The following is a 15,225-nucleotide window of genomic DNA, read 5'->3' as shown; positions in this document are numbered from 1 at the left end:
GGCAGCAATGTCCACCAGAGCTGGTGCCAGATAATTGAATGTCCATATCTCTACCACAAGCCGCCTCCAACGTCGTTTTGGAGAATTTGCCAGTACGTCCAACTGGCCTCACAACCACAGACCACGTGTAACCATGACAACCCAGGACCTCCACATCCGGCTTCTTCACCTGCGGGATCGTCTGACACCAGCCAACCAGACAGCTGATGAAACTGAGGAGTATTTCTGTCTGTAATAAAGCCCTTTTGTGGGGGAAAACTCTGATTGGCTGAGCCTGGCTCCCCAGTGGGTGTGCCTATACCCTCCCATGCCCACCAATGGCTGCGCACCTGCCCAGTCATGTCAAATCCATAGATTAGGGTCTAATGAATTTATTTAAATCGACTGATTTCCTTATTTGAACTTGCATTTATATTTTTGTTCAGTTTTACTTTTTTTATATTTTTATTTTTTTTTATTTTTTTTATTTTACCTTTATTTAACCAGGCAAGTCAGTTAAGTTCTTATTTTCAATGACGGCCTGGGAACAGTGGGTTAACTGCCTGTTCAGGGGCAGAACGACAGATTTGTACCTTGTCAGCTCGGGGGTTTGAACTCGCAACCTTCCGGTTACTAGTCCAACGCTCTAACCACTAGGCTACCCTGCCGCCCCATTTTGTAGAGAAGACAGTTGCTTAATGATCGTTTAATGTTCATACACTGCTATATTATTAGAAACCAGGGGCTACCAAGCAATCATATCATAGTCTGTCTGGGGCGGTGGTTGGAGAAGGCCTAAGCCATCCAATACCATAACAGCTGGTTGATTCCTCCCCTTCCTCTACTTGGCATGGTACACTGTGTTGGTCTAGTGGTGCTTTTCTGTGGTCCACTGTGGAAGACTAATGCAACTGTTGACGTCAACAACAACAACAACAACAACAACAACGATCCCACGGGAAAATCAAGTTCATCATCTTTAAAAAAACGTTTAAAAGCAAAACGGGGTCAACAGGGTCAACATGGTCAACATGTATCAGGGTCAACATGGTCAACATGGTCAACATGTATCAGGGTCAACAGGGTCAACATGTATCAGGGTCAACAGGGTCAACATGTATCAGGGTCAACAGGGTCAACATGGTCAACATGTATCAGGGTCAACAGGGTCAACATGTATCATGGTCAACAGGGTCAACATGGTCAACATGTATCAGGGTCAACAGGGTCAACAGGGTCAACATGTAACAGGGTCAACAGGGTCAACATGTAACAGGGTCAACATGTATCAGGGTCAACAGGGTCAACATGTATCAGGGTCAACAGGGTCGACAGGTATCAGGGTCAACAGGGTCAACATGTATCAGGGTCAACAGGGTCAACATGTATCAGGGTCAACAGGGTCAACATGTATCAGGGTCAACAGGGTCGACAGGTATCAGGGTCAACAGGGTCAACATGTATCAGGGTCAACAGGGTCAACATGTATCAGGGTCAACATGTATCAGGGTCAACATGTATCAGGGTCAACAGGGTCAACATGTATCAGGGTCAACAGGGTCAACATGTATCAGGGTCAACAGGGTCAACATGGTCAACATGTATCAGGGTCAACAGGGTCAACATGTATCATGGTCAACAGGGTCAACATGGTCAACATGTATCAGGGTCAACAGGGTCAACAGGGTCAACATGTAACAGGGTCAACAGGGTCAACATGTAACAGGGTCAACATGTATCAGGGTCAACAGGGTCAACATGTATCAGGGTCAACAGGGTCAACATGTATCAGGGTCAACAGGGTCGACAGGTATCAGGGTCAACAGGGTCAACATGTATCAGGGTCAACAGGGTCAACATGTATCAGGGTCAACAGGGTCAACATGTATCAGGGTCAACAGGGTCGACAGGTATCAGGGTCAACAGGGTCAACATGTATCAGGGTCAACAGGGTCAACATGTATCAGGGTCAACATGTATCAGGGTCAACATGTATCAGGGTCAACAGGGTCAACATGTATCAGGGTCAACAGGGTCAACATGTATCAGGGTCAACAGGGTCAACGGGGTCAACATGTATCAGGGTCAACAGGGTCGACATGTATCAGGGTCAACAGGGTCGACATGTATCAGGGTCAACAGGGTCAACATGTATCAGGGTCAACGGGGTCAACATGTACCAGGGTCAACAGGGTCAACATGTATCAGGGTCAACATGTATCAGGGTCAACAGGGTCAACAGGGTCAATGGGGTCAACGGGGTCAACATGTATCAGGGTCAACAGGGTCAACATGTATCAGGGTCAACAGGGTCAACATGTATCTACAACACAGCTATCAACATGTATCTACAACACAGCTATCAACATGTATCTACAACACAGCTATCAACATGTATGTACAACACAGCTATCAACATGTATCTACAACACAGCTATCAACATGTATCTACAACACAGCTATCAACATGTATGTACAACACAGCTATCAACATGTATCTACAACACAGCTGTCAACATGTATCTACAACACAGCTATCAACATGTATCTACAACACAGCTATCAACATGTATCTACAACACAGCTGTCAACATGTATCTACAACACAGCTATCAACATGTATCTACAACACAGCTATCAACATGTATGTACAACACAGCTATCAACATGGTCAACATGTATCTACAACACAGCTATCAACATGTATCTACAACACAGCTATCAAATCAAATACAATGTATTTATATAGCCCTTCGTACATCAGCTGATATCGCAAAGTGCTGTACAGAAACCCAGCCTAAAACCCCAAACAGCAAGCAATGCAGGTGTAGAAGCACGGTAGCTAGGAAAAACTCCCTAGAAAGGCCAAAACTTAGGAAGAAACCTAGAGAGGAACCAGGCTATGAGGGGTGGCCAGTCCTGTTCTGTCTGTGCCGGGTGGAGATTATAACAGAACATGGCCAAGATGTTCAAATGTTCATAAATTACCAGCATGGTCAAATAATAATAATCATAGTAGTTGTCGAGGGTGCAGCAAGTCAGCACCTCAGGAGTAGATGTCAGTTGGCTTTTCATAGCCGATCATTCAGAGTATCTCTACCGCTCCTGCTGTCTCTAGAGAGTTGAAAACAGCAGGTCTGGGACAGGTAGCACGTCTGGTGAACAGGTCAGGGTTCCATAGCCACAGGCAGAACAGTTGAAACTGGAGCAGCAGCACGGCCAGGTGGACTGGGGACAGCAAGGAGTCATCATGCCAGTTAGTCCAGAGGCATGGTCCTAGGGCTCAGGTCCTCCGAGAGAGAGAAAGGAAGAGAGAATTAGAGAGAGCATACTTAAATTCACACAGGACACCAGATAAGACAAGTACTCCAGATATAACAGACTGACCCTAGCCCCCCGACACATAAACTACTGCAGCATAAATACTGAAGGCTGAGACAGGAGGGGTCAGGAGACACTGTGGCCCCATCCGATGATACCCCCGGACAGGGCCAAACAGGCAGGATATAACCCCACCCACTTTGCCAAAGCACAGCCCCCACACCACTAGAGGGATATCTTCAACCACCAACTTACCATCCTGAGACAAGGCTGAGTATAGCCCACAAAGATCTCCGCCACAGCACAACCCAAGGGGGGGGGGGGGGGGGGCGCCAACCCAGACAGGAAGATCACATCAGTGACTCAACCCACTCAAGTGACGCACCCCTCCTAGGGACGGTATGAAAGAGCCCTAGTAAGCCAGTGACTCAGCCCCTGTAATAGGGTTAGAGGCAGAGAATCCCAGTGGAAAGAGGGGAACCGGCCAGGCAGAAACAACAAGGGTGGTTCGTTGCACCAGAGCCTTTCCGTTCACCTTCACACTCCTGGGCCAGACTACACTCAATCATATGACCCACTGAAGAGATGAGTCTTCAATAAAGAATTAAAGGTTGAGACCGAGTCTGCGTCTCTTACATGGGTAGGCAGACCATTCCATAAAAATGGAGCTCTATAGGAGAAAGCCCTGCTTCCAGCTGTTTACTTAGAAATTCTAGGGACAATTGGGAGGCCTGCGTCTTGTGACCGTAGCGTACGTGTAGGTATGTACGGCAGGACCAAATCAGAGAGATAGGTAGGAGCAAGCCCATGTAAGGCTTTGAGCTTTCAACATGTATCTACAACACAGCAATCGACATGTATCTACAACACAGCTATCAACATGTATCTACAACACAGCTATCAACATGTATCTACAACACAGCTATCAACATGTATCTACAACACAGCTATCAACATGTATCTACAACACAGCTATCAACATGTATCTACAACACAGCAATCGACATGTATCTACAACACAGCTATCAACATGTATCTACAACACAGCTATCAACATGTATCTACAACACAGCTATCAACATGTATCTACAACACAGCTATCAACATGTATCTACAACACAGCTATCGACATGTATGTACAACACAGCTATCGACATCTATGTACAACACAGCTATCAACATGTATGTACAACACAGCTATCAGTGATGAGGCTTCACTGCAGTGAGAAGGTAGACCAACTGTTCCTGACACTCAGCGGGGAGTCTGTGTGTCTGAGACCGGATGATGACTGATCCAACCTGGCGTAAGCTGGAGATGTTGTGACGTTATGCTGGCGTTGTGGTTTAGGGGCTAGCCGACCACAGCACCCTGGCCCTGGCCTATCACAGAACAACACGTGTTACTTGAAGATACTGGCCCAGGAAGTTGGGAAAAAGATTGATGAGAGAGAAAAGGGACACTTTGGGGCTCCCACATGACACAAAGGGTGTTAACAGTGAGTGTAGGTTGACGGGGAAGGGGGATGGGGAGGGACGAGGACGGGGGGGGGGGGGGTTATCTGTGAGTGCAAGTTGACGGGGATGGGGGATGGGGAGGGACAACGACGGGGGGATGGGGGGGGGGGTAACCAGCTCGTGTGAAAACCACTAAAGGAAAGAAGTTGAGTTACCAAAGAAGGATGCTGTGGAATTAGAGACTGTGGTTGAAAATGTGAAAAACAGACACATTAAGAAGTGGTGTCAATGAGGTGGTTGGGACTTGGTGCAACCTTGGTCGTGTGACGAGTGACCTTTAACCTTAGACGTGATAGCTTCCTTACTAAGTGCCTAGGCTTTAGCTCGGTGGGCTAACACAGTCTGTTGGTGCGCAGGACACCTGTGGTCAAACCGAGACGGTCATCTTGTGTTATCATCAAATAAAGACGAGGCCAGTAAACACGAATGATGCAGCCTTGAGCCAATTGGTAAATTCCAGATTTTTTTATTTAACTAGGCAAGTCAATTAAGAACAAATTCTTATTTACAATGTCAGCCTACACCAACCAAACCCCGACGACGCTGTGCCAATTGTGCACCCCCCCCCCCCCCCCCCTATGGGGACTACAAATCACGGCCGGTTGTGATACAGCCTGGATTTGAACCACAGTGCCACTCGGGAGCCCTAAGATTCTTAAGTGCGCTCAACATTAACTCAGTGCTGTCTGAGATATCACATGGGTCTAGTAAACGTACAAACAAACTTACGGATGGAGACAGATCCACAGGCCGTTCCCCCGATTTCATCTTGGGGGACAGTAATATTCTCTTTTTCAATTGTCTTACCAGAATCTCCCAGCGACATCATTAGTATTCAGTACCTGTCTTGACCACCAGGTGGCAATGTGAGGCCATGAATATAACCAACCTGTGACTACTTCAGTAGTAGAGGACACAGCTATTGATATTCTACTGTCTTTTATCATTGCACCTTTTCCACCAAGGTGATCATTGTGGCAGTTAAGTTAATGTGTATGAGAATGTTCACTGCTGTCTCTCTCTCTCTCTCTGTCTCTTTCTCTGTCTCTCTGTCTCTCTGTCTCTCTGTCTCTTTCTCTGTCTCTCTGTCTCTCTGTCTCTCTGTCTCTTACTCTGTCTCTCTGTCTCTCTGTCTCTCTGTCTCTTTCTCTGTCTCTCTGTCTCTCTCTCTCTCTGTCTCTTTCTCTGTCTCTCTGTCTCTCTCTCTCTCTGTCTCTTTCTCTGTCTCTCTGTCTCTCTCTCTCTCTGTCTCTTTCTCTGTCTCTCTGTCTCTCTCTCTGTCTCTCTCTCTCTCTCTCTGTCTCTCTCTCTCTGTCTCTCAGTCTCTCTCTCTCTCTCTCTCTGTCTCTTTCTCTGTCTCTCTGTCTCTCTCTCTCTCTGTCTCTCTCTCTGTCTCTCAGTCTCTCTCTCTGTCTCTCTCTCTCTCTCTCTGTCTCTTTCTCTGTCTCTCTGTCTCTCTCTCTCTCTCTGTCTCTCTCAGTCTCTCTCTCTGTCTCTTTCTCTGTCTCTCTGTCTCTCTCTCTGTCTCTCTGTCTCTCTGTCTCTCTGTCTCTCTGTCTCTCTCTCTCTCTCTGTCTCTGTCTCTCTCTCTCTCTCTCTCTCTCTCTCTCTCTCTCTTTCTCTGTCTCTCTGTCTCTTTCTCTCTCTCTGTCTCTCTCTCTGTCTCTCAGTCTCTCTCTCTGTCTCTCTGTCTCTCTGTCTCTGTTACACTGTCACTCTGTCTCTGTGTCTCTGCTAGTGAAGGAGTGGAGGGTTGGGTCCTCCTCTAGATTAGTGAAGAAGTGAAGGTTTGGGTCCTCCTCTAGATTAGTGAAGGACTGGAGGGTTGGGTCCTCCTCTAGATTAGTCAAGGACTGGAGGGTTGGGTCCTCCTCTAGATTAGTGAAGGACTGGAGGGTTGGGTCCTCCTCTAGATTAGTGAAGGACTGGAGGGTTGGGTCCTCCTCTAGATTAGTGAAGAGGTGGAGGGTTGGGTCCTCCTCTAGATTGGTGAAAGCGTGGAGGGTTCGGTCCTCCTCTAGATTAGTGAAGGAATGGAGGGTTGGGACCTCCTCTAGATTAGTGAAGGGTTGCGTCTTCCCCTAGATTAGTGAAGGAGAGGAGGATTGGGTCCTCCTCTAGATTAGTGAAGGGTTCAGTCCTCCCCTAGTTTAGTGAAGGCCTGGGTCCTCCCTTAGATTAGAGAAGGAGTGGAGGGTTGGGTCCACCTCTAGATTAGTGAAGGAATTAAGGGTTGGGTCCTCCTCTAGGTTAGTGAATGTGTGGAGGGTTGGGTCCTCCTCTAGTTTAGTGAAGGAGTGGGGGATTGGGTCATCCTCTAGTTTAGTGAAGGAGTGGAGGGTTGGGTCCTCCTCTAGTTTAGTGAAGGAGTGGAGGGTTGGGTCCTCCTTTAGTTTAGTGAAGGAGTGGAGGGTTGGGTCCTCCTCTAGTTTAGTGAAGGAGTGGAGGGTTGGGTCCTCCTTTAGATTAGTGAAGGAGTGGAGGGTTGGGGCCTCCTCTAGATTAGTGAAGGAGTGGAGGGTTGGGTCCTCCTTTAGTTTAGTGAAGGAGTGGAGGGTTGGGTCCTCCTCTAGTTTAGTGAAGGAGTGCAGGGTTGGGTCCTCTAGGATAAAGAAGGAGTGCAAGGTTGGGTCCTCCTCTGGGTTAATGAAGGAGTGGGGGGTCGGGTCCTCCTCTAGATTAGTGAAGGAGTGGAGGGTTGGGTCCTCCTCTAGATTAGTGAAAGAGTGGAGGGTAGGGTCCTTCCCTGGGTTAGTGAAGGAGTGGAGGGTTAGGTCCTCCTCTAGATTAGTGAAGGATTGGAGGACCCATCCTCCTCTTGATTAGTGATGAAGTGGAGGTTTGGGTCCTCTTCTAGATTAGTGAAGGAGTGGAGGGTTGGGTCCTCCTCTAGGTTAGTGAAGGATTGGAGGACCCATCCTCCTCTAGATTAGTGATGAAGTGGAGGTTTGGGTCCTCTTCTAGATTAGTGATGAAGTGAGGTTTGGGTCCTCTTCTAGATTAGTGAAGGAGTGGAGGGTTGGGTCCTCCTCTAGATTAGTGAAGAGGTGGAGGGTTGGGTCCTGTAGATTAGTGACGGAGTGGAGGGTTGTGTCGTCCTCTAGATTAGTGAAGGATCGGATGTTTGGGTCCTCCTCTAGATTAGTGAAGGAGTGGAGGGTTGGGTCCTCCTCTAGATTAGTGAAGGAGTGGAGGGTTGGGTCCTCCTCTAGATTAGTGAAAAGGTGAAGGGTTGGGTCCTCCTCTAGATTAGTGAAGGAATGGAGGGTTGGGTCCTCCTCTAGTTTAGTGAAAGGTTGCGTCCTCCCCTAGATTAGTGAAGGAGAGGAGGGTTGGGTACTCCTCTAGATTAGTGAAGGGTTCAGTCCTCCCCTAGTTTAGTGAAGGCCTGGGTCCTCCCCTAGATTAGTGAAGGGGTGGAGGGTTGGGTCTTCTAGATTAGTGAAGGATTGGAGGGTTCGGTCCTCCCCTAGATTAGTGAAGGATCGGATGTTTGGGTCCTCCTCTAGATTTGTGAAAAGGTGAAGGGTTGGGTCCTCCTCTAGTTTAGTGAAGGAGTGGAGGGTTGGGTCCTCCTCTAGATTAGTGAAGGAGTGGAGGGTTGGGTCCTCCTCTCGGTTAGTGAATGAGTGGAGGGTTGGGTCCTCGAAGGAGTGGAGGGTTGGGTCCTCCTTTAGTTTAGTGAAGGAGTGGAGAGTTGGGTACTCCTTTAGTTTAGTGAAGGAGTGGAGGGTTGGGTACTCCTTTAGTTTAGTGAAGTAGTGGAGGGTTGGGTCCTCCTTTAGTTTAGTGAAGGATAGGAGGGTTGGGTCCTCCACTAGGTTAGTGAAGGAGTGGAGGGTTGGGTCCTCCTTTAGTTTAGTGATGGAGTGGAGGGTTGGGTCCTCCTCTAGTTTAGTGAAGGAGTGAAGGGTTGGGTCCTTCCCTAGGTTAGTGAAGGAGTGGAGGGTTGGGTCCTCCTCTAATTTAGTGAAGGAGTGAAGGGTTGGGTCCTTCCCTAGGTTAGTGAAGGAGTGGAGGGTTGGGTCCTCCTCTAGATTAGTGAAGGAGTGAAGGGTTGGGTCCTCCTCTAGATTAGTGAAGGAGTGGAGGGTTGGGTCCTCTTCTAGATTAGTGAAGGAGTGGAGGGTTGTGTCCTCCTCTAGGTTAGTGAAGGATTGGAGGGTTGGGTCCTCCTTTAGTTTAGTGAAGGAGTGGAGGGTTCGGTCCTCCTCTAGTTTAGTGAAGGAGTGGAGTGTTGGGTACTCCTCTAGATTAGTGAAGGGTTCAGTCCTCCCCTAGTTTAGTGAAGGCCTGGGTCCTCCCCTAGATTAGTGAAGGGGTGGAGGGTTGGGTCTGCTAGATTAGTGAAAGAGTGGGGGGTTGTGTCCTCCTTTAGATTAGTGAAGGATCGGATGTTTGGGTCCTCCTCTAGATTTGTGAAAAGGTGAAGGGTTCGGTCTTCCTCTAGATTAGTGAAGGATTGGAGGGTTTGGTCCTCGTCTAGTTTAGGGAAGGAGTGGAGGGTTTGGTCCTTCTCTCGGTTAGTGAAGGAGTGGAGGGTTGGGTCCTCCTCTAGGTTAGTGAAGGAGAGGAGTGTTGGGTTCTCCTCTAGATTAGTGAAGGAGTGGAGGGTTGGGTCCTCCTCTAGGTTATTGAATGAGTGGAGGGTTGGGTCCTCCTCTAGTTTAGTGAAGGAGTGGAGGGTTGGGTCCTCCTTTAGTTTAGTGAAGGAGTGGAGGGTTCGGTCCTCCTCTAGGTTAGTGAAGGACAGGAGGGTTGGTTCCTCCACTAGTTTAGTGAAAGAGTGGAGGGTTGGGTCCTCCTCTAGATTAGTGAAGGAGTGAAGGGTTGGGTCCTCATCTAGATTATTGAAGGAGTGGAGGGTTGGGTCCTCCTTTAGTTTAGTGAAGGAGTGAAGGGTTGGGTCCTTCCCTAGGTTAGTGAAGGACAGGAGGGTAGGGTCCTCCACTAGATTAGTGAAGGAGTGGAGTGTTGGGTCCTCCTCTAGATTAGTGAAGGTGTGAAGGGTTGGGTCCTCCTCTGGGTTAGTGAAGAAGTGGGGGGTCGGGTCCTCCTCTAGGTTAGTGAATGAGTGGAGGGTTTGGTCCTTCTCTCGGTTAGTGAAGGAGTGGAGGGTTGGGTCCTTCTCTAGATTAGTGAAGGAGTGGAGTGTTGGGTCCTCCTCTAGGTTAGTGAATGAGTGGAGGGTTGGGTCCTCCTCTAGTTTAGTGAAGGAGTGGAGGGTTGGGTCCTCCTTTAGTTGAGTGAAGGAGTGGAGGGTTGGGTCCTCCTTTAGTTTAGTGAAGGAGTGGAGGGTTGGGTCCTACTTTAGTTTAGTGAAGGAGTGGAGGGTTGGGTCCTCCTTTAGTTTAGTGAAGGAGTGGCGGGTTGGGTCCTCCTTTAGTTTAGTGAAGGAGTGAAGGGTTGGGTCCTCCTCTAGTTTAGTGAAGGAGAGAAGGGTTGGGTCCTTCCCTAGGTTAGTGAAGGATAGGAGGGTTGGGTCCTCCACTAGGTTAGTGAAGGAGTGGAAGGTTGGGTCCTCCTCTAGATTAGTGAAAGAGTGAAGGATTGGGTCCTCCTCTAGATTAGTGAAGGAGTGGAGGGTTGGGTCCTCTTCTAGATTAGTGAAGGAGTGGCGGGTTGGGTCCTCCTTTAGTTTAGTGAAGGAGTGGAGGGTTGGGTCCTCCTCTAGTTTAGTGAAGGAGTGAAGGGTTTGGTCCTTCCCTAGGTTTGTGAAGGAGTGCAGGATTGGGTCCTCTATGATAGAGAAGGAGTGCAGGGTTGGGTCCTCCTCTGGGTTAGTGAAGAAGTGGGGGGTCGGGTCCTCCTCTAGGTTAGTGAAGTAGTGGAGGGTTGGGTCCTCCTCTAGGTTAGTGAATGAGTGGAGGGTTGGGTCCTCCTTTAGTTTAGTGAAGGAGTGGAGGGTTGGGTCCTCCTTTAGTTTAGTGAAGGAGTGGAGGGTTGGGTCCTCCTCTCGGTTAGTGAAGGAGTGGAGGATTGGGTCCTCCTCTAGTTTAGTGAAGGAGAGGAGTGTTGGGTCCTCCTTTAGTTTAGTGAATGAGTGGAGGGTTGGGTCCTCCTCTAGTTTAGTGAAGGAGTGGAGGGTTGGGTCCTCCTTTAGTTTAGTGAAGGAGTGGAGGTTTGGGTACTCCTATTGGTTAGTGAAGGAGTGGAGGGTTGGGTCCTCCTCTAGGTTAGTGAAGGAGTGGAGGGTTGGGTCCTCCTCTAGTTTAGTGAAGGAGTGGAGGGTTGGGTCCTCCTTTAGTTTAGTGAAGGAGTGGAGGGTTGGGTCCTCCTTTAGTTTAGTGAAGGAGTGGAGGGTTGGGTCCTCCTTTAGTTTAGTGAAGGATTGGAGGGTTGGGTCCTCCTTTTGTTTAGTGAAGGAGTGGCGGGTTGGGTCCTCCTTTAGTTTAGTGAAGGAGTGGAGTGTTGGGTCCTCCTCTAGTTTAGTGAAGGAGTGAAGGGTTGGGTCCTTCCCTAGGTTTGTGAAGGATAGGAGGGTTGGGTCCTCCTTTAGTTTAGTGAAGGAGGGGAGGGTTGGGTCCTCCTCTAGTTTAGTGAAGGAGTGCAGGATTGGGTCCTCTATGATAGAGAAGGAGTGCAGGGTTGGGTCCTCCTCTGGGTTAGTGAAGAAGTGGGGGGTCGGGTCCTCCTCTAGGTTAGTGAAGTAGTGGAGGGTTGGGTCCTCCTCTAGGTTAGTGAATGAGTGGAGGGTTGGGTCCTCCTTTAGTTTAGTGAAGGAGTGGAGGGTTGGGTCCTCCTTTAGTTTAGTGAAGGAGTGGAGGGTTGGGTCCTCCTCTCGGTTAGTGAATGAGTGGAGGGTTTGGTCCTTCTCTCGGTTAGTGAAGGAGTGGAGGGTTGGGTCCTCCTATAGATTAGTGAAGGAGTGGAGTGTTGGGTCCTCCTCTAGGTTAGTGAATGAGTGGAGGGTTTGGTCCTCCTCTAGTTTAGTGAAGGAGTGGAGGGTTGGGTCCTCCTTTAGTTGAGTGAAGGAGTGGAGGGTTGGGTCCTCCTTTAGTTTAGTGAAGGAGTGGAGGGTTGGGTCCTACTTTAGTTTAGTGAAGGAGTGGAGGGTTGGGTCCTCCTTTAGTTTAGTGAAGGAGTGGCGGGTTGGGTCCTCCTTTAGTTTAGTGAAGGAGTGAAGGGTTGGGTCCTCCTCTAGTTTAGTGAAGGAGTGAAGGGTTGGGTTCTTCCCTAGGTTAGTGAAGGATAGGAGGTTTGGGTCCTCCACTAGGTTAGTGAAGGAGTGGAGGGTTGGGTCCTTCTCTAGATTAGTGAAGGAGTGAAGGGTTGGTCCTCCTCTAGATTAGTGAAGGAGTGGAGTGTTGGGTCCTCCTCTAGGTTAGTGAATGAGTGGAGGGTTGGGTCCTCCTCTAGTTTAGTGAAGGAGTGGAGGGTTGGGTCCTCCTTTAGTTGAGTGAAGGAGTGGAGGGTTGGGTCCTCCTTTAGTTTAGTGAAGGAGTGGAGGGTTGGGTCCTACTTTAGTTTAGTGAAGGAGTGGAGGGTTGGGTCCTCCTTTAGTTTAGTGAAGGAGTGGCGGGTTGGGTCCTCCTTTAGTTTAGTGAAGGAGTGAAGGGTTGGGTCCTCCTCTAGTTTAGTGAAGGAGTGAAGGGTTGGGTCCTTCCCTAGGTTAGTGAAGGATAGGAGGTTTGGGTCCTCCACTAGGTTAGTGAAGGAGTGGAGGGTTGGGTCCTTCTCTAGATTAGTGAAGGAGTGAAGGGTTGGTCCTCCTCTAGATTAGTGAAGGAGTGGAAGGTTGGGTCCTCCTCTAGATTAGTGAAGGAGTGAAGGGTTGGGTCCTCCTCTAGATTAGTGAAGGAGTGGAGGGTTGGGTCCTCTTCTAGATTAGTGAAGGAGTGGCGGGTTGGGTCCTCCTTTAGTTTAGTGAAGGAGTGGAGGGTTGGGTCCTCCTCTAGTTTAGTGAAGGAGTGAAGGGTTTGGTCCTTCCCTAGGTTTGTGAAGGAGTGCAGGATTGGGTCCTCTATGATAGAGAAGGAGTGCAGGGTTGGGTCCTCCTCTGGGTTAGTGAAGAAGTGGGGGGTCGGGTCCTCCTCTAGGTTAGTGAAGTAGTGGAGGGTTGGGTCCTCCTCTAGGTTAGTGAATGAGTGGAGGGTTGGGTCCTCCTTTAGTTTAGTGAAGGAGTGGAGGGTTGGGTCCTCCTTTAGTTTAGTGAAGGAGTGGAGGGTTGGGTCCTCCTCTCGGTTAGTGAAGGAGTGGAGGATTGGGTCCTCCTCTAGTTTAGTGAAGGAGAGGAGGGTTGGGTCCTCCTTTAGTTTAGTGAATGAGTGGAGGGTTGGGTCCTCCTCTAGTTTAGTGAAGGAGTGGAGGGTTGGGTCCTCCTTTAGTTTAGTGAAGGAGTGGAGGTTTGGGTACTCCTCTTGGTTAGTGAAGGAGTGGAGGGTTGGGTCCTCCTCTAGGTTAGTGAAGGAGTGGAGGGTTGGGTCCTCCTCTAGTTTAGTGAAGGAGTGGAGGGTTGGGTCCTCCTTTAGTTTAGTGAAGGAGTGGAGGGTTGGGTCCTCCTTTAGTTTAGTGAAGGAGTGGAGGGTTGGGTCCTCCTTTAGTTTAGTGAAGGAGTGGAGTGTTGGGTCCTCCTCTAGTTTAGTGAAGGAGTGAAGGGTTGGGTCCTTCCCTAGGTTTGTGAAGGATAGGAGGGTTGGGTCCTCCTTTAGTTTAGTGAAGGAGGGGAGGGTTGGGTCCTCCTCTAGTTTAGTGAAGGAGTGCAGGATTGGGTCCTCTATGATAGAGAAGGAGTGCAGGGTTGGGTCCTCCTCTGGGTTAGTGAAGAAGTGGGGGGTCGGGTCCTCCTCTAGGTTAGTGAAGTAGTGGAGGGTTGGGTCCTCCTCTAGGTTAGTGAATGAGTGGAGGGTTGGGTCCTCCTTTAGTTTAGTGAAGGAGTGGAGGGTTGGGTCCTCCTTTAGTTTAGTGAAGGAGTGGAGGGTTGGGTCCTCCTCTCGGTTAGTGAATGAGTGGAGGGTTTGGTCCTTCTCTCGGTTAGTGAAGGAGTGGAGGGTTGGGTCCTCCTCTAGATTAGTGAAGGAGTGGAGTGTTGGGTCCTCCTCTAGGTTAGTGAATGAGTGGAGGGTTGGGTCCTCCTCTAGTTTAGTGAAGGAGTGGAGGGTTGGGTCCTCCTTTAGTTGAGTGAAGGAGTGGAGGGTTGGGTCCTCCTTTAGTTTAGTGAAGGAGTGGAGGGTTGGGTCCTACTTTAGTTTAGTGAAGGAGTGGAGGGTTGGGTCCTCCTTTAGTTTAGTGAAGGAGTGGCGGGTTGGGTCCTCCTTTAGTTTAGTGAAGGAGTGAAGGGTTGGGTCCTCCTCTAGTTTAGTGAAGGAGTGAAGGGTTGGGTCCTTCCCTAGGTTAGTGAAGGATAGGAGGTTTGGGTCCTCCACTAGGTTAGTGAAGGAGTGGAGGGTTGGGTCCTTCTCTAGATTAGTGAAGGAGTGAAGGGTTGGTCCTCCTCTAGATTAGTGAAGGAGTGGAGGGTTGGGTCCTCTTCTAGATTAGTGAAGGAGTGGAGGGTTGGGTCCTCCTTTAGTTTAGTGAAGGAGTGGTGGGTTGGGTCCTCCTTTAGTTTAGTGAAGGAGTGGAGGGTTGGGTCCTCCTCTAGTTTAGTGAAGGAGTGGAGGGTTTGGTCCTTCTTTAGGTTTGTGAAGGAGTGCAGGATTGGGTCCTCTATGATAGAGAAGGAGTGCAGGGTTGGGTCCTCCTCTGGGTTAGTAAAGCAGTGGGGGGTCGGGTCCTCCTCTAGGTTAGTGAAGTAGTGGAGGGTTGGGTCCTCCTCTAGGTTAGTGAATGAGTGGAGGGTTGGGTCCTCCTTTAGTTTAGTGAAGGAGTGGAGGGTTGGGTCCTCCTTTAGTTTAGTGAAGGAGTGGAGGGTTGGGTCCTCCTCTCGGTTAGTGAAGGAGTGGAGGGTTGGGTCCTCCTCTAGTTTAGTGAATGAGAGGAGGGTTGGGTCCTCCTTTAGTTTAGTGAATGAGTGGAGGGTTGGGTCCTCCTCTAGTTTAGTGAAGGAGTGGAGGGTTGGGTCCTCCTTTAGTTTAGTGAAGGAGTGGAGGGTTGGGTCCTCCTTTAGTTTAGTGAAGGAGTGGAGGGTTGGGTACTCCTCTTGTTTAGTGAAGGAGTGGAGAGTTGGGTCCTCCTCTAGGTTAGTGAAGGAGTGGAGGGTTGGGTCCTCCTCTAGTTTAGTGAAGGAGTGGAGGGTTGGGTCCTCCTTTAGTTTAGTGAAGGAGTGGAGGGTTGGGTCCTCCTTTAGTTTAGTGAAGGAGTGGAGGGTTGGGTCCTCCTTTAGTTTAGTGAAGGAGTGAAGGGTTGGGTCCTCCTTTTGTTTAGTGAAGGAGTGGCGGGTTGGGTCCTCCTTTAGTTTAGTGAAGGAGTGGAGGGTTGGGTCCTCCTCTAGTTTAGTGAAGGAGTGAAGGGTTGGGTCCTTCCCTAGGT

Source organism: Oncorhynchus mykiss, chromosome 24 (assembly GCF_013265735.2).
Source record: "Oncorhynchus mykiss isolate Arlee chromosome 24, USDA_OmykA_1.1, whole genome shotgun sequence".
Lineage (NCBI taxonomy): Eukaryota > Metazoa > Chordata > Actinopteri > Salmoniformes > Salmonidae > Oncorhynchus > Oncorhynchus mykiss.
The sequence above is the reverse complement of the archived record's forward strand: the minus strand, read 5'-3'. Positions refer to the sequence as shown.